This window comes from Ixodes scapularis, unplaced genomic scaffold, assembly GCF_016920785.2.
Source record: "Ixodes scapularis isolate PalLabHiFi unplaced genomic scaffold, ASM1692078v2 PGA_scaffold1__304_contigs__length_218370807, whole genome shotgun sequence".
NCBI lineage: Eukaryota > Metazoa > Arthropoda > Arachnida > Ixodida > Ixodidae > Ixodes > Ixodes scapularis.
In genome coordinates, this window is record NW_024609846.1 from 71,194,607 (window position 1) to 71,213,953 (window position 19,347).

Below are 19,347 nucleotides of genomic sequence, written 5' to 3' on the forward strand. Positions count from 1 at the left end.
ACAAAGTCATGGAATGAACGCTACCGCATTTGTACTTTAGTGTTTGACGAGATGATATTGAAAAAGAACTTGTCATACGATGTGGCGCAGGATGTTGTCCTCGGATTTGCAGATGATGGTGTTGAGCGAACTTCCAGTATTGCTGACAGAGCCCAGGTTTTCCTCCTCTCTGGAGTTTCTAGGAGGTGGGTGCAACCTGTAGCATACACTATTGGGCATACGTCAAAACCATCCTCTGTAACTCGTAACCTGCTTATGTCATTGATTGAGCAGCTGAAGGACATTGGCATTACTATCAAAGCAGTGGTCTGTGACCAGGGTGCCTCCAACGTAAGTTTGGCGCATCAACTTGGAGTGTCTGTTGAGCAGCCATTCTTCAAAGTAAGAAATGAAAGTGTCTATTTTATTATTGATGTCCCGCACCTGATAAAGACCACCCGTAACAACCTGTAAGCCCGCAAGCTTCACATCGGGAGTGAAACTGTGGACTGGAACTACATTCCCTGTTGGAAAATCTCGATGATGGAAAGATGATGGAAAAGGCTCATACAAGCGTAACCGTAATATGGGACATCCTATACAAGCGAAAAAGGCGGCTCCAGTATAGTGGAATAAGGCGGAACAATACAGGTGGGCGGAACCATACAAGCGTGTCGTATTATGGGACATCCTATACCAGCGTAGTGGATTAGGGCGGAACCATGTAGGCGGACGGAACCATACATGCATAACGTAATATGGGACATCCTATACCAGCAAAAAGGCGATACCAGCACGGTGGAGCCATATGGCTCCAGCATGTTGGTTTCGCCTTTTCACTGTCGTACAGGGCGATTTAGTTTTAAGCTTTACATATATGTTTAGAAAGGTCGTGCAAGCTAAATTAATGCGGTTTGTGCAGGCGAGTTATACGGCCAGGCGTACGTAGTATAGGGACCTAGTCGTAACAGTCAGATAATTAAATACAATTTGTTGATCAACTTTTTAATTAGTGAAAATGAAAATATGGTTTCAATTAGAAACTTGCCGAGTCATTGAAAACCACAAAATCAAGTTTTTTTTAGAAGGATATAATTCAGGGGTAGCGTTTTATGCATTCTGTAAAAAGCTTTATTTGGACGAGTTTCTAGGTTTCAGTTTCTTATCAGAGCTCATCTCTGCGCCCACGGTCCTGTTCCCCAGGGGCATAGACACGCAACACACATGCGCCTTGCTTCCCTTCATCCTACGAGGGAGGCGAGGGGGCGGCTTCGCACTGCGGTCACCGGGCAGCTGGACCGCAGGTGCAAAGATGCGCTCTGGTAAGAAATTGAAGTCTGGAAATGCATCCAAATTGACCATTTTTTTATAACGCCATAAAATGCTACTCGTCTTATATCTTTACAAAGAAAATTGATTTAGTGTGTTTTGATGATGCTTAGCAGGTTTCTAATTGGAACCATGGGTCTATTTTCACTGATCAAAAATTTCACGAACATACTATACTTAGAGAGAGGCTGAAGCAGTTTTGTATTTGAGAAAACACTTTTAAATCTTCTTCATTCGACCTCCAGAATCTCAAATATCAAAATTATTTGCTAATTTAATTAATCAAGGCTGCATAGTCATTTTTAAAGCGCTGTGAAAGCACCTCCCTAGAAAGCGACGTCACAACAGCAGCTTTCAAAATCTTTGTTCACGCATCTTCAGTGCCTATCAAAGCTATGCACGCACATGCTATTTTTTAAAAGGGCAGAAAAATGTGTCACGACTGGTGCCAGTGCCGGAGAATATACCTAGAAAACTTGCGATTGGACGCGCGGCCCTTAAGCGACACACGCTTGGCGGCCGAAAGGTCTTCTTACGATGTCACTGTTGGTGGGATGTTTTTTGTGTTTTCTCACGTTTAGTTATATCTTTGAGGAAAACGAACGGGATATTCAGATTCGCGGGATAAAACTACGCTAGAATGAACCTCCATCTAGTTTTCTGAAAGAAGTCTGGCACATCTCTGTAATAAGCCGACGGATCATTACAAATTAGCCTTTTATACTATGCCACCCTGGCCATATAACTCACGTGCACAGACCGCGTAAATGTAGCTTTTACGGCTTTTTTAAAAAAAATCTGTAAACATAGAAAAAAACTCTGTAGAATGTCCCCCAATACGATACGATTGTATGGTTCCTTCCCCGCTTGCATTGTTCAAGAAAGACTTGTGGACATCCAGCGTTTCATTGGAATGCTGGATGTCAGCGAGTCTCTACATCAGTGAGTGGTTTCAAACAAGCATGGTGTTTGCACACCAGTAAGCTCTTATCCGAGGCTCACCAGGACCACTAAGAGCAGAGGCGAAATGTCGTGACCTGGTAAATTTGGTTGCAGGTATTTATTTTTACAAGAACTGCATGCAGCAAAGCTTAACTTTGCTTAAAAGAAGATTATTAAAAATTCAATACTGAACAATGGTGTCCCTTGAGCTGTCAGACCAAACTCCCACTCTTGCCACTCAGGAGTTCCTAACTTGTGCGTAGAGGATCAGCACAACCCAGATTTGTGCTGCGAGCGCACCTGCAATATAAAAGTTGAATAAACATGAGATGAAATATGAGACGTTTACAATTCTCTGTAACGTGAAATTAGAGCACATATCTTGAAGAGGAGGATGGGAAGGTATGCCCCTCCTCCCCCTCCCCTCCTCCTCTTCTGCTCCCTCCCATTTAGCAGGAAACTTCCCTGAATTTAGCGGGAAAATTTCCCCACTAAATTTAGCTGGTTAAGTTTCCCACTAAATTTAGCGCAGAAATTGATGTCACATGACCTCAACACAAATGCAGTTTTTCCGCTAAAAGTAGCAGGGAAAATGACGTCGCATGACCGTGTCACGTCAGCCATAAAAAAATTCAGTTTCTCAGCTAGACTTAGCGGAAATATTAACGTCACATGACCACAACATTAATTCAATTTCCTGCCAAGGTTAGTTGGGTGGTTACGCCGACAGCGACGCGGCGAAACGCGGAAACGGGTGCTAAGAGCTGCGCTAAAAACTAAATGCATCAGGTGAAATAAAGTGAACATTAGAGATACTGTAAGAAAAAGAAGAGAATCTAAGATACCGTTCTCAGATCCTTCCTTTTGTCCGTTCTCAAATGTTTTGATTTCAAGAAATGTTTATCTCTTTATTCATACCCAGAGAACCCCTCCCAGTTTCAGCATGAATGCAATAAATCAATGCAGACTAGACCTTGTAAACTATAATCCACATGAAAATTAATGTTTGCCACATAGTCATGTATGAGTCAGTGGCTCAGATCTCTAAATACATTTGTATTGAGGAACATTCTTGAATAAAACTTCTGGGCTTTGTGGGGATTCCTCTGGTCTCCCTTCCCCGATGGCTGTGAAAACGGCCGCGGGTCGGAACGCTCGGCCTTCTTCGCCGTGAGCTCCGACCTGTTCGTGAGGCGGAGGGCCGCCTGGCTTGGGGGGCTCTCCTCTCACTCTCTCCCGGGGGGACCTCTTTCCGTCCCCCCGCTCGGATTCGAATCATTGCCGACAGGCGAGGAGGTTTCGCCTCTTGTTTTCCCGCTTTCGGGAAAGGGACTCGTCCGGGTGACCGCGAAAGAGATAGGACGTGTGTCGGCGACTTCTCCGACGCTTCCCCGGTCTTGGCTCTCCGGAACCCCGCGTCTGGCCAGGTAAGAACCTTTTCTTACCTTGCCGGCGCGGGGGGGCATTTTGGATGGGGACATAGTAGTTCATTTTAAGAGTGTTCCAATAAATACTCTTGGACTCTGTCCTCACTCTGGTACGTGTGTCTTCTCTTCCGCTATATTCGAGAGAGTGAGACAAGGTAGACGATCATTGGCACCGACGGAGGTAATTAATCGAACCGACCCGCGGTAATCTAGCCCTAAACGTTCGTCTATATTGCCGCGGAGATGTGGGGACCGCGCTACTAGGTTTGACGTCTCCTTTGAGATATCGCCGCTGTTGAGACAATCCTTTGGTTACTCTATCGGTACCTGTGTTGGTAGCAACATCCCACATAAAATGGCGCCCAACGTGGGGCCACGACTTCCTTTATCGTGGTCGTGGCTCCTGGCCTCCGTCCCTTTTGTCCGGCCTTTGCCAGCAATTCCTTGCCTTTGATCGCCCCGTACTACGAGCGTCCTGATCTCGCCACTTATGGTTGAGCGATTAATGCCGAGTCGGCGACCCGCAGTGCCACTCCTTTGAGCGAGCGCAGTGTGATTCGTACGCGTGTTCCTGTTTTGAATTGGCGTGCGTCAAGCAACATTCGTTGTTGCGGGAGGCCCTTTGTTCTCCATGCTTGAGGCGAACCCTTCACCTGTGTGTATTTGGGTTCCTTGCGCGCCACCAACAACTTGTCCTGAAGGGAAAATGTAAATAGAAGTTTTGATGACGTTTTTGAGTGCCGGGTGGACTTTTATGTCCGGCGGGAAGCGAGGCTTTGCAGAAAAGAGCAGCGAAGGATCAGCAGTGCAGTCTGGGAATGTAAATATTCGCGCTTTCTTTGACTCTGAGTAGTCGCGGACACTCAGAGTCGGACGGTGCGCCCGCCAATAACGTCGATAAGTAGCTGGTACTGCTACTGACGGGCTCCGGGAGCCGGGCCGCGTAACCGTCGGCGTCGAGAAGCAGTTCGCATACTGTTGACGCGCGCGCTGGATTCACTGCTGGTATTGCAGTGGGCGCGGAGGGTTTTCTTAGGGAAAGATTTGTATCTGCTTGATGCCAACGTACTCCTGCAGCCTGTTGTTGTTCTCCAGGAACGACACTAGTTTTGCGTTCATGGTGGTTGCGCTACGCGGTCTGAGGCGCGCTGTGACAGTATCTGGGTGGACGAGTGACTCTAAGACTTTCGGAGGTTATGTTGCTCGGAAACCCGGGCGCCATGTAGCCAGAGCGCCCTTTGGCGATATCTGTCAGACTCGCGTGATCCAGGTGGAAGAGCGACTCTAAGACTCTTAGCAGTTACGTTGCTCTGAAACCTGGCCTTGCCTCAAAAGAAGGGTCCACACCGTTGTGAGTCCTTGATCAAACCGTATCGAGTGCAAGACATGTTTTTCTAGCCTCGGTAAGCTAGCTAGCTCAAATAGTTGGCGAAACTAGCAGGTTTGAGCGTGTGAGCTGCGGCCCCTTTTGTCTTCCTCCCTGGGGAGCAAGATGGCGGCTATTTTGCGCGGGAACTTGCATCTTCCCCGCTCGCAGACGCGCATGCATAGCGGTTTCTTTCTATCCGCCCCTTCGAAGTCCCCGTATCCGTTTACCTCGACTTCAGAAGACGGGCCAGCTGCAGACTGTTATCTGTTTTTGGCCACTTATAGTTAACGGGCTCTTCCGGTAACTATAAAACCGGGTATTGTAGGCAGCCTCTGTCTTAGCTGCCTGCGCAATGGATTGGGAACTCGGCATGTTTCCTAGAAGCTCTCTCCCCGGTGCCCACATTAAGCGAACTCAATTAGTTTGCATGGTATGTGGACGCGTTTCGAACGGAGGGGCCCCCTTTTTATGGCTTCTTCCGGTGTCGAATCGGGTCACTCTGGCATGTTCCTGTCACCGTTGACAAACTGGCCACCTTCTTTGTGGTTTTTGTTTGTCGTTTGCTCCTGCCCGTGTCTGCCGCCTTTGCGGCCCGAGGCAGGCGAGCGTCGGTTGCGCGCGCCCCCTCGTTTGGAGGTTGCGGCGCCCTTTCTTCCCTTTCGGGAGGTCTACGGCTGGCTCTGGGCGTGTTTGCTGCTGGCGCAAAACGACTTCGCAGGTCTGCTCCGAGGTCGTCCACCCCCCTTCACCAGCCCACTGCGGCCGAGATGGCGCCGAACCCCCCGGGCAACGTGGTTGGGACTTCCCCAGCTGGTCTCCGCCGGTGGGCGGCAGTCGTTGGTCTTTTTTGGTGCTGCCGCCTTCACGCCTGACTGCCCCCCACTGCAGGCCAGCTCGTACCGCGACACCGGGGTCCAGCGGCGTCAGCACGGTGCCTGCCTCCCGTCTCGGCCGGGGGACACCTTTTGCCGCGTCTGCGGCGTGCTGCTTCTTCACGGCGACGGGCGCGACCGGTCGCTGTTCCACCGGAGCCGCGCCAACGGCGGGGACGGCGACACCATTGGGCCACGGCGCGTGGACGACCCGGCGGAGCACCCGGACGCCATCCGCTGCTTCGGCGCCCGGCTGGCCCGGGACCCAGTGTTCGCTGCCGCCGCCCTGGCAGCGGCCGGGCTCCAAGGGGTGGCTGCTTCGGCTCCGGCAGCAGTGGTACCGGGACCGCAAACGCCGCCCATCGACGAGCAGGCCGGGCCCAGCGGACTCCAGGACCTGATTGACGTGGATGTTGACATCGACCTGTTTTGACCTGGAGGCCGCTGGGCAGAGACGACGACTTCGAGCCCCTTTGGGCTCGGGTAAGCCTGCGATTCCTTTTTTTTATTTATGAGAGCCGGTGGGCCTCCCTCTTACATCGGGGAGGCCCACCAAGCGTTTTAAGGAGGGGGGGATGTGGGGACCGTTGGTCGCCCTTCCCCGATGGCCGGTATAACGGCCGTGGTTCGGGACGCGCGGCCTGGTTGCCGTGAGTTTCAACCTGTTCGTGAAGCGTAGGAGAGCCGCCTAGCTTGGGGGGCTCTCCTCCTCACTCTCTCCCGGGGGGACCTTTTCCGTCCCCCCCGCTCATCCGGGACCTAGTTGTTTTGGGTGAGGACGACGCCCGCGGGGGGAGGAGGTCGACGCACGTTCCCGACATCGGGAACGTGGGGGACTCCTCCCGCGGATGCGATAGAGATCGGACGTGTCGCGAAGGACTTCCTTTGCCCGCTCCGGACTGCGCTCTCGGGACGGTGTCGACAGGGTGAGCCTTTCATCTGACCTTGTCGGCGCGGGGGTTTTGGGGACAGTGTGTCTTTTGGTGTTCCAATAAACACCGTTGGACCCAGTCCTATTGTGGTACGTGCTCCTCCTTTTTAGAGAAGCGATCAGTTGTGCGGCTGACGTTCGGACCCGCCCGTAGCGGTGTTCTCGAGAGAAAGCTGCGGGGTGTGGGAGTAGGCTTGGCGTCTCCTGATTAGAGACCGCCGCTGAACCCTTCGGTTACCACCCGTGACCATCCCACATATTCTGCGTGCTGTGGCGGCGACTCTCAAGTGCTTGGAACTGGAACTTTCCTTTTCTTCGGCCTGGTCCGTGAGCTGTTGACGGCGGACACTGTGAAGACGCGCGCTGGGTGTCGCGTGTATTTGTTGGGGGTGCGCAGAGAGATATATTAATTTATGAGAGCAGGTGGGCCTCCTTTATTCTTTCTTGAGACCCACCTACCGTTTTAAGGAGGGGGGGATGTGGGGATTCCTCTGGTCTCCCTTCCCCGATGGCTGTGAAAACGGCCGCGGGTCGGAACGCTCGGCCTTCTTCGCCGTGAGCTCCGACCTGTTCGTGAGGCGGAGGGCCGCCTGGCTTGGGGGGCTCTCCTCTCACTCTCTCCCGGGGGGACCTCTTTCCGTCCCCCCGCTCGGATGCGAATCATTGCCGACAGGCGAGGAGGTTTCGCCTCTTGTTTTCCCGCTTTCGGGAAAGGGACTCGTCCGGGTGACCGCGAAAGAGATAGGACGTGTGTCGGCGACTTCTCCGACGCTTCCCCGGTCTTGGCTCTCCGGAACCCCGCGTCTGGCCAGGTAAGAACCTTTTCTTACCTTGCCGGCGCGGGGGGGCATTTTGGATGGGGACATAGTAGTTCATTTTAAGAGTGTTCCAATAAATACTCTTGGACTCTGTCCTCACTCTGGTACGTGTGTCTTCTCTTCCGCTATATTCGAGAGAGTGAGACAAGGTAGACGATCATTGGCACCGACGGAGGTAATTAATCGAACCGACCCGCGGTAATCTAGCCCTAAACGTTCGTCTATATTGCCGCGGAGATGTGGGGACCGCGCTACTAGGTTTGACGTCTCCTTTGAGATATCGCCGCTGTTGAGACAATCCTTTGGTTACTCTATCGGTACCTGTGTTGGTAGCAACATCCCACAGCTTCGAATTCAACAGTTTGTACTTCCATAAGGAACACTGTATGGCACTGATTTTTTTTTTTGTGACACATCAGAAACAGCACAGCACTGTCATCCTCGCATACCTAACAAGAATTTGTATTTTTTTTTTAGCATGGCATGTGCTATTCTAATGCCCATACAGCATCCTTTAACAAAATTTCCTTTGTAGAGCTTTTTATTGGTTCTTATTTAGCTCGCACGACAGATTCGGTACCTTGAATTCTCACTCGGCATCAACAGTTTTATATATTAATGTAATAGCGAAAGACAAGATGTATGGACTTGAGTACGGCTCAGCAAGCACAGATGTTGAGAAAAGTACTGAAGAAAACTCAAATGTCAAAATAAAAATAAGCTGGAATGTGGAATTATGGACATGGACATGAATACAGTTAGCAGATTCAATATGAAGAATATGTGTTAGACGCACGCTCAAAGAAACCTGTTGCATCTATATTCATTCAAATTACTTTGCAGAACCCAGCGCTGCAGTCTCAGGTGGGAGTTCGCTGAATGAGTCTACTGAAAATGAGTGTAGACGGAAAAAGCAGTTTGATCTGCGATAATGAACATTACATAAGTGACATGTCATTATTACTGTTACAGTGCCGAATGTTCCAAACTGTCAGTCGCATCATTCTGTGAGTTCTCTCCGTACATTACAGGGTTTGGCTCTCTCGAATGCGTTGCGAGAAAAATGATGAACTGGAAATATCTAGAGTAGTTCTAGAAAAACTATTTCCAGAATCTTATCTCAGCATCGCAAAGAATATAAAAAGTTTCTAAAGACAAGGTTAGTGCAGGAGTTGAATAAACTAAATACTTTGTTTTTCGAAACCATCTTGCCGTAGTAAACGTATGAAGTTCCCCTAGGTAGAGCTAGTCATTACGGATGATTGTGCCCATTGCGTACCATAAAAATTTAATTTGCGACCTACAATATTTACAAACTCAATTAACTCTGAATAAGTGGACCACTTGGCATTAAAGATTGGCCTCACGATGACTGTCTGCCAACATCTACATAATAATTTCCATGAACCTATGTATTTCAAGAAAATATTTGGTGCGAGCTGCTTAAAACACAATAGCACTTTTTAGCAAGTGCTGATTGTTGGGCAAGTTGGTACGGTACGTTAGAAAACATGATTGTGCTTTGAAGACGGGGACATAGGAAGGACAGACACCACAGAGTGCTAACTTTCAACTGATTTAATTCAAGAAACTCGGCGTAGAAACACATTGCGTCACCGCACCACATCTCAACCAATCCGTGGCCCTGCCACGGACCGCAAGTACGCCACCTCCTTATCCGCCAAGTCAATTGACGCCACACTGACACAACACGTGCCGGAACCATTTATAGCATCAGCCTCCATAATCTCTCTAACAGTCATATCTTTGTGCCTAGCAAGAACAGTAGACTGAGCCAATAATGGTTTGCACTCGCAGTCATGATCTGTCGTGTCACTGTCATGACCGCGGGTGCAAACCATTATTTGTTTCGTCTATTGTTCTTGAGAGGCACAAAGATATGACTGTTAGCGAGATTATGGAGGCTGACACTATAAATAGTTCCGGCACAAGTTGTGTCAGTGTGGCGTCAATTGACTTGGCGGATAAGGATTTGGCGTACTTGCGGTCCGTGGCAGGGCCACGGATTGGTTGAGATGTGGTGCGGTGACACAGTCCGTTTCTACGCTGAGGTTCTTGAATTAAATCAGTTGAAAGTTAGCGCTCTGTTGTGTCAGTCCTTCCTATGTCCCCGTCTTCCAAGCGCAATCATATTTTCTACCGCACTTTTTAACACTAATAGAAAGCCTGTAGTGGGCCACAACGTAAGCAGTTTTCACTTCATTATAAAGAGCAATTACACATATGTGAACCATGAATATAGGCCTGCACTGAATTTTTTTTCTTAAGCTGAACGTGCTATGCTCTGTTTACTATATAAATCTTTGCAGAGCTGACAATGTGCAAGTTCCTGTTTTTTTATATTTCAGATGTCCCGACTGGTGAGTGTGGTAGGGACATAAGATTGATGACACCAACGAAACACAATGATTATTTTAAGAATTTGTTTGGGTATAGCACGAGCAAGGTGATCTGCGGGAAGTTATTTCTGTGACACCGTCGAACCTACATCCGCGGGCTTTAAGTTCACATGTTAATCATGTCTGCAGACTCCTTTTTGTAATTGGAATTTCATCCAACCCAAGATTTGAATATGTTTTTTTTCATTTTAGGCTTAGTAGTGCTTTTGCTGTTCTATTAATAGGTAAGAAAAATGCTTATTTCAAGTGGCATACCTAACACCTGGTGGCACGAGGACTCCCCTGTCGTGACGCAGACCGAAAGTCACAGCCAGGGAGATACTGCGATGCTCTTGTTGCTGGGATTACCTCCCCCATGGTCCTGCCCAGACCACAGAAAAAGATTGAGTCCAAGCTTGTGGCCACTAGGATCTCCAGATCTTGAGGCACCCAAGTAGCTGAAAATAAAAACAAATCACAATCAAGTACTTGGCAGAGCTACATTAGAATGGCTAGCATATTCTTTCGTGATCAGCACATAGATCCTCTTATTTTAGTCATAGTCACCCCCCAGGACAAAGCTACGTAGGCGTTAAAATGATGGGTACCGAATTTAGGCGAATGATCAAATGCATTCATTTAACCCCCTTTCGCCCCAACCTGAGACTTCTGTCAAATATTCACATTCAACTGTAAAGACTACAAATAAAACTACTACTGCAATGCAAAGCCGTATAGTGGGAGAGTTTAGCCAGCGGGTGTGGCAACGAAGGCGCCGGAGAGGAGGAAAGGGAGGAGAACGCCGAAGGAGGGAGAGAGAAGGCAGCAGAGAAACAAAGAGGAGACGACCACCATTTTGACGCAAAGCTGTCTGCACGGAGCACTGTTGAGGCTATGTGTCGTCTGCTACGGGCTTATTTATTTTTTTTGCCTAAATAAAAGTGCGTTCAAACATGGAGGAACTTCTTTCTTTGGGTTTTTAAGCCACCGAGGAATAACACTATATCATTTTATTGCCAGAGCCTGCCAAATAAAAGGAAAGAACCGAAATTTGAATATCGATCCCATGCCGGGCGAATGAATGAAAATGGCGGCCCTCCCCGCTCAGCTGGGAGCAGCCTAGAGTTCACGCGCACGCGCTCACGCCTCTTGCTCTGTGCCGCGGGCTGATCAGCTCACTCGGAAGGGAGACGTTACGGCAGCGAAATCATAGACTGCCAGACTCTCCCCATATATGGCTCTGCTGCAATGGAAAGATTTTCCTACCCTCGTGCTCAGCGAGTGTCGACTGTGGATACAACTCCGGTTCATACACTCGCTGAACATGAGGGTAGAGTGTACCAGCAGAGGGCAGGTGTCTGTATACAAAGAGTTTAGTTGGCACACCAAGAGGCTAACGAATAAGAATGGGTACCACTCTGAGCAAAATGCCAAAAAAGCGTGGATCTCGGCTTGACACTAACAGCGGCACACAGTATCTATTTTAGTGACAAAGGGGTACTAAATCATTATTTTCAGCTTCCTAACTAAACTAAATATTCTTCCCGGCTTGCTTTTTAGGAAAATCTCCAAATTTACAAAAACTACTAAGACAACGTCTAAAAAAAAAAAAAAAAGCAATGGCAAAACCAGCAATCGAATTCGCCTGCTCTCCAGTAGCACAACATCTATGGCAGGCAGACCTGCAGAATGAGCAAGCAGTTTAAGAAACAGAGTATGTCCTATGTATAATTTTTTTTTTATGCTGCAAAGCAAGCACTGGAAGGAGGTTTCACGACATTAACGAAATTTCTTGCAATCAGTTGAGAACAAATTAGAGCAGTGAACTTGTCCTTGCTTCTGGCATAACGTTTTAGTGTTGCCCATGGAAACTCACATAAATTTGAAAATAAAAACAAAAAAGACTAACCTTCATAAAAAAATCTAACTTTGGCAAAGAAAAGTTACCTTGGAAAAAATATGTACAATACAGTTGTACAGCGTGCATTTGTGTGCTTAACCAATTTTGAGGCAAATCGGCGACAATGAAAAGAAGACGTTTGAGTACAATTAAGGGAAAGACAGAAAGGATGCATACCTACAACAAAAACATCTAGAACGACCACGGGCAGGAAACTCTGGTGAGGCTCTCGGAGTGACTCCCTCATATGGGCCTGCGCAGACCACAGAACAAGATCGGTCAGAGCTTGCAGCCATAAGGTGCTTCATACCATGAAGTTACAGAAGCGGGTGCAATTGGAAGCAAAGTGCATTTCATTTCTCTGAAAAACGAAGAGTTTAATAGGTAGCTTGCATTCATAAGGTGATACAGTCATGAATGCACAGACTTTTCAATGCAGCGCTATATCACCAACTTGTTAACCATGCCGGGCAACACTAAAAACTGAGAGCATTATTTTAAACTATCTCAGCTTAAAGTTAACCACGACAGAAGCTTCAAGCCATCCTTGCAAATTCAGTGCACAAAGCAAGCCATGTGACCTTCTAGTTGGACGCCATGGTACGTCGAGCTTATAATCATGCGTCATGCTGTTTTTGCTGCAAAGGCTTGTAGTTTCAAAAGTGGTCCAGCTTAAAGAGACTAAAAGTATAGACGTTTATGAGTGGGGTCCTCATTTAGTCTGCAGCTACATTGCGAAATAGGACGTTCCAACCGGGATGTTTGCTGCCTGTAACCACACGACCAGCTTGTGCCCAGCGATTGTTCGAGCTGAATACATGTCCTCGACAGTGCCATTATTTGACAAGCATTTCTATGACTGTTAAACATGACTGACTTACAGAGAGACTCCACCTCAACGACTAATGACTTGGGATACCTAACTGAATACTGATATATCAACTAAATGCAAAACAATTACCTGGCAAGCATTAAATTTTTCAAGAGGCTGGGTCGACTCCGCATTAAGCTGAAGGAGTCGATGCGTAATAGGACAATACAAACAAAAGTATGCCTTAGAATTCCTTTTGCACCCCCAAAATGATGTGTTTTTGAAGGTAAGGTACACAATGTTCTTGATTTAGAAAGTGCCTCACCAGTACAAATGCATATGCAATAAGGGCACTTGCCAAGCCTATTCTACTCAGCTCTGTGCAGGTTAAGCTAAGTTAGAGTATAGAAGTACATGCTCACTGACACCATCAGAAAGGCACGGAGAAGTCTCCGTTGTTCGACCTCCAGCCCGTCTGCTACCTTCGATGACGTTTCAGCGCCTGATGAGCCTGGAGCGAGCACATCTGTCTAAAGCGGGGTTGAAAAGCACAAGCATGTGCTGGAGGACGCCCAGCCATTCTCTTTTTGTCATCGGCTATACTACATATTTTTAGTAAGACATATTTTTAAGTGAGGAAAAGTACTGCAAATATGCAGTCCACCTTAAACATAACAACAGTTGCCATTCACCATTTTCCAAATAAGTGCTCCCACGTACCGGAACATCTACACATGTGGTGCGTGAGTAGGTTCAGGACTGAGAGGCTAGAAAACGAAGCGCTCGCAAGGCTTGTCTGGCCCTTCCAACCATGCGGGTACATTCGTTGCAAGTTCCCGATTTGTAGACAAAATGATTTAGAATGAGCAAATCTTGTCTACGCCCGAGGTAGAACATTGAATTGCGATTCCCCCATATTGTGCGAACCATCCTTCAAACTGCGGTACCACCTGCAAATAAACTATGTTGTGCTGCGGCACGCGTCCATGCTGCCTGCTTCAGAGGAAAACCACTGCTCGTGTTGAAGACGACATCCCACAGTGGACAGGCAACAATTTTTAACGAACAAAAACAAAATTGATATCATTCAATAGACACGGATAGGCTCACAAAGTGTCGGCACCATGATTGTTGTTGTTGGTTTTACTCTTGCATACAAACAAAGGTGACTTCCTCTCTCCTCCGATGGACAGTAAAACCCCCTTATCTTGGTGGCCCCTATTTCTTCTCGAATCGGTCGCAGAGGACATAATCGCAGTCACTGAATTCCGCAAAATTAAAGGCCGCGAAAATTAAAGGTTCGCCAACATTAAGGGGTTTACTGTTCTTCTGAGTGTCACATGATGTTAACATTTCAAGGAGGCTGAAGGTATTGGTTTAAGAAAAAATTGACCTATGAAAAAAATGCCCTTCTCCAGGTTACGCACGCAAGGTTCTTTTGTACTACCTATAAGGTGGCAAGTTTATTTCGGCAGAGCTTTTGGTAAAACGGAGTCACAAAAGTAGCTATACTTGGCGTCAACTATTTTGTGCTGCATTATAAAGCCAGAGTAGATTCCACAGTGCGTGCTTCAGCAGAGCACTGTTTGTTGCGAGAGCATATGTGGTTTAGTGTTGCATCCCATTTGCATAATCTAGAGAAACTAGCGCTGACAGAGTTGGAGCACTCCAAATATTAACAGCCGACTGTAGAAGCATTGAGAGATGCACACATGCGAACTGTGCATTTCTTAAAGGTGGGTTCGAGCAAAGGTAAAAACAATATCTATACTTACGGCGGCCATACTTGCCTTTCCCAAGCACGACCACTTTTCCCTCGGTAGCACCATCCAGTAAGAAGCACCAGCAACACGCCCATGAGACGCCGCCGCCTCCTGGATTGAATGACGACCCGCCTGAGGTCTTGGAAGGAGATCCGGAACACTGCTTTAGGCCAGATGTTGTATCTGGTGGGGCAGAAACTAAAAGCAAAAATTAACAAATTTATCTGAAGCGCTACATTCCTATAGGACAGCAGTATTTTTTTAGGCCAGTGATTCGCTTTAATTAAACACAAATGGTTGGTTTATATGATGAACCATCAGCCCCTATTTTTCTTAAGTGTAACGCAGTGTCTAACGTTACGTCCGACGGAACCCGAAATAAAAATTAAAGTTACGCCCAACGTAACTGTCAAGCATTTGAGTTACGTCCGACGTAACCCAAAATAAAAATTAAAGTTACCGTATTTACTCGAAGATAGGTCGAACTCTATTTGTTGGACCCACCGAGAATAAAAAAAAAAAAAAATTCAAATATAGGTCGACTTTTTTTTTATTTTTAAGAACAGGGGAAATTTTGGGCAAAAGAAAGAAACCTTTATTTACATCACTTCACAGCTTGGTAGACATCCTCGCAAATCCGCCACAATACTTCACTGACACCGTTGTAAAATGACGACAAGAAACGAAAGAAAGTGCGAAGCGACGAAAGACAAACTACAAAGACGCAAACAAAGCCGCCGTGTCGCCATGAGCAACACGCGAGCCGAGCCGCCTCAAGCAACCAACAAAAATAACATGTTTCTTTTTTTTTTTTTTTTTGTGCGCGTTTGCGAGGATGGAGGACAAAGTGCATGGTGCATCGCGTTCCTCTTCTTCCCCATTGCCCAGCAAGGGGAACGCTAGAGGTGCGATGGCGAAATCCAATGCCCCAAGAGGTGCGCGCGATAGCGGCATCGGCCACCGCTGTTGTTTTCGGTTGGTTAACAAAAGCCTTTGGAAACAAGAAGCGGCGCAGCTCTACGGCAACGCCGGCTCGGTGACTCGATAGCTTCATGCCTCCGGTACGGTCGCAAAATTTGGTCGCGAATGTAGGTCGAAATTCTTTAGTCACGATTTCCGAAAAAAAAAAAAAAAGAAAAGAAAAGAGAAAAAAAAAAAAAAAGGTCGACATATATTTGAATAAACACGGTAGTCAGCTGCGCGACGAGACACACATTATGAAAGCGATTGGTGCGAGCGATCAAGGTGATGAGCGACGTTTTCTAGAAGCCCAGGAACCGAGCGGCGCAAGCAGCGAGTGAGAAATCTTCGTCGCTCGGCGCCGGCACTCGTAGCTTCTCGTCGTCGCTCGTCTCGTTGATCGCTATATTGCTTACATGCTGTTCAGAAAGGTGCTCTAAGTGGTTACCATTGCATTGGGACCAGCCTCGCATCCAACCGTAACCAGTCTTGACTTTTTTTTAAGCCGCCCAGGTAGAAGTTAACATCGTACATACATCGTTTTCAAGCATGGCTCCTCGTTCATTGCTCGATTTACTTTTTCGTAAATGACAAACCGCAATGAAGCACAATTATTCTAATTCAAAATTGTCACGAACACTTGGCACGCATGCTTACACTGTAGCGCACCTAACGTAATTTAAAAGTAGAACGAAAACGGGACGAGATTCGCTTACGGCTTCACGGAAACAGAGTCCTTCGGATCCTAGGCCTAACGGCCGAAATCGGAAGTCGCCTGCGGTCCGGCGATCGGACGAGTTGAGCCGGCCGCGCTGTGCTGACCCCGGCTGACCACGCCTGGTTGAACCATGAGAGGCGTCGTCGAGTTGAGAGCCAGAGACGCAGTAGAAACGGACCGTAAAACATCTGTCCCGTAAAACGCAGAAGGAGCCAGCGCCAAAACCGCTACGTCTGGCTGCGTCGCCATCTCCGCGACGACCGGAAGTGTGTAAACCGGGACTGGCCGGGAAGTTAGAAAAGGCGCGGCAGCGGAAGCCACTGGGCGGGAGCTTTACGTTTCGGTTTCGCTTTTCTCCGACATCGGCCACGGTCGCGGGCTGGTATGTTTGCGGCTGGTTGCGACGACGCGAGGGGCCACGAAAAGACGCCGAGTTGGCCGAGTACGAGTCACGGCCCACGATACGAGCAACGGGCCATTTGCCCCTGTCGACCGGCGATGCGGTATCCGCGGCTTAGTGTCACGATCGGTTTGTTGCCGTGCACGTTGACTCAAAGCTCGAAGTTATGCAGTTCCGTCAGTTCCGTTCCGGCACCAGCCGCACCACGTTTTCCGGTGCATCGCACGTGGAGGCCTTTCGACGCATTCAGTGAACGTAAAGATCGCGCCCGCTGTCTTCGGTGCTGTGGAAGAAGTTGGGAGACGGAAGAAGCATCAAAACCAAGGCGTTTAGGACTCCAGTCCGGGCCGCCGGTCCATTCTGAACGAGAGGCGACGTGTGTGTGCACGCTTTGAGGAAGCCTCCACGTTTCGCCGCGCCAGACCTCGCCGATCGCGACCAGACCCCGAGTCCGAGAGGCTCTTGCGCAGCCAGGAACGGCAGCGAGGTAGGAGCTGCTCGTTCTGCGCAACCATGCAGTGCTCTACAGTGATCGGAGCTCTCGGTGTCATGCGTGCTTGCACCGAAGCCTTTGTGACCCCTTCGGACGCGCAAGTCGTACTTCGCAAAGGTTTGGACGGGGCCGCCCTCACCGAGCAGCTCCGCTAAATTCCGCTTACTTATGATCGCAATAAAAGCTTGCTTTTGTTCTCGGGAAAAAAATTGCGGGACCGCTCTCCGCGCCGCCGACGAGGTTGGCCGCCACCATGTTCTCAGCTGTTCACTCGCTCCCGCAGCGAGCGCCTTCCGATAATCCTCCCCGTTCCAAAATGCGATGCGATCTTCGTTTACATGGGCTGAATGAATGCGCACTCGCCATCTCGATCCACCTCTGTCTAGCGACTTTAATGCGATGCGCTTTGCGCATTATGCCGTTTACATGACCGCATATTGAATGCGGCAACTGGATTCAATGCGACTAAGTCGCATTCATGTAAACGCAGCTTGTGTTATTTTTCGACATGTATGATGTATGTAACGATACCGGTGGTAAACGATGGACGTTTTTGTTGGAAGATGGCGGTCGTCCTTCTGCATGTATGGTTTAGTTATACCGGTGGTCTTGTGGTATAGGCGTTTCGTTGGAAAGATGGCGGTCGCCTACGTCATCGGACGCAAAATCATACCAGCCATACCGAGTCATATCGGCGAGCAAACCGGCTGCCAGTATAGACAGACCCGGAGCCATAGCGGTGCCGGTATCTCCAGTTATGGAAAACGCAAAACCAAACTAGCTGCATGTATAATAACAATAAATTATGGTGGTGTCATACCAGGACTGTACAAGCAGCAGGTTTGTTTCTTGTACGTTTTTCCAATAGGGTTGTGCAACCTTACCACTCCACGCACGAGATGCGACTACGATTAGCCCCGAAACTGACAGACCGGCATATTTACCAGAAACCTTTCAGTAACATGAAGGTGGAACGTGGGACTCAGGTCCTCAGTTCATCAGTATGCGTTGCACTTTTAGCTCTTGTGTATGCCAGACAGCTCCCTGAGGCGGCCATGTCCACGGCATACTTTTGTGACCGCATGGACAAACTTTTTGACTGTCTTAACAGCTCGAGACCAAAAAAACATCTGAACAAAAGTTATGCTATGCGATTAGAAAGGGCGACATTGAAATCGTTGATTTCCTTTGCAACCAACTTCCATGGGTGGCAGCCTGGAAGTTTGAGGGTAGACGGCAGCCACAAACAGTCACTGGGTGGCAGGTTACTATCAGGGCCGTCCTCATGCTCTGGGAGGATATTTCTGAGAAATATAACTTCAGCTTGCTTTTGACACGGCGACTGCAGCAGGATGCCCACGAAAATATTTTCGGGCAGATGAGGCAACAACACGGCTGCAACACCAATCCTAATGTGTATCAGTTTACTTGTGGACTGAGGCACATTGGGATTAGGAAGCTCCTAAAACTCGCGGAAAAGGGAAATGTTGAAGATGACAACACTAACCTCCTTCAGGAGATGTCCCTGTTTTCAATAGAGACAACCTCAATCGCTGATGCCGTGGAATGTGTCCCCGTGGACGACTTCCCTTCATTGGACAATATTTCGGAACTTGCATCAAGTAAAGACTCTAACATAATAGACGACTCTGCTACCTATTATGTTGCAGGATTTCTAATCAAGCTGTTCCTGGAAAAAAGTTCACAGGGTTGTCTCTGTTCTGGGTCACTGAGGGAAGGGTCTGACAACTTGAACTGGCCCCACCAATATTTTGCGATGCTTAAAGCCTTTCATGTTCCAGGAAAGATGTTCGGCAACTTAACTGTGCCTTCCGAGGCTACTTTCACTTACATTCAGAGCCTGGAATCTTACTTATTGTGTGTTATAGAAAGCGTAGCACACCTGCCTAATGCCTGTGATGTTTTGTATCACCATCTGTCGCGTATTGGTTTTTTGCATTTATGCTCCGAGCAGTGTCAGCGGAGGCTTTTGAAGATGTTTTGCAGGTGCGGTTGTGCTGGCATGTGCGCTTTATTAATCGAAACTTGGAAAAAGTTCGGTTTCATTCTTCTGTTGTTGGCGCTCAACTCGACAAGTTCAAAGCTTAGTAGGGTATGGTGTCTCAGGCGCCTATGAAAGAACGATTTTTAGTTGGGTTGTGCAGTTTGCATGCCGATTATATTTCTGGCTTTTTTGCAACTTTATAATGCAGGACATAGTTTTTTTTTATATACG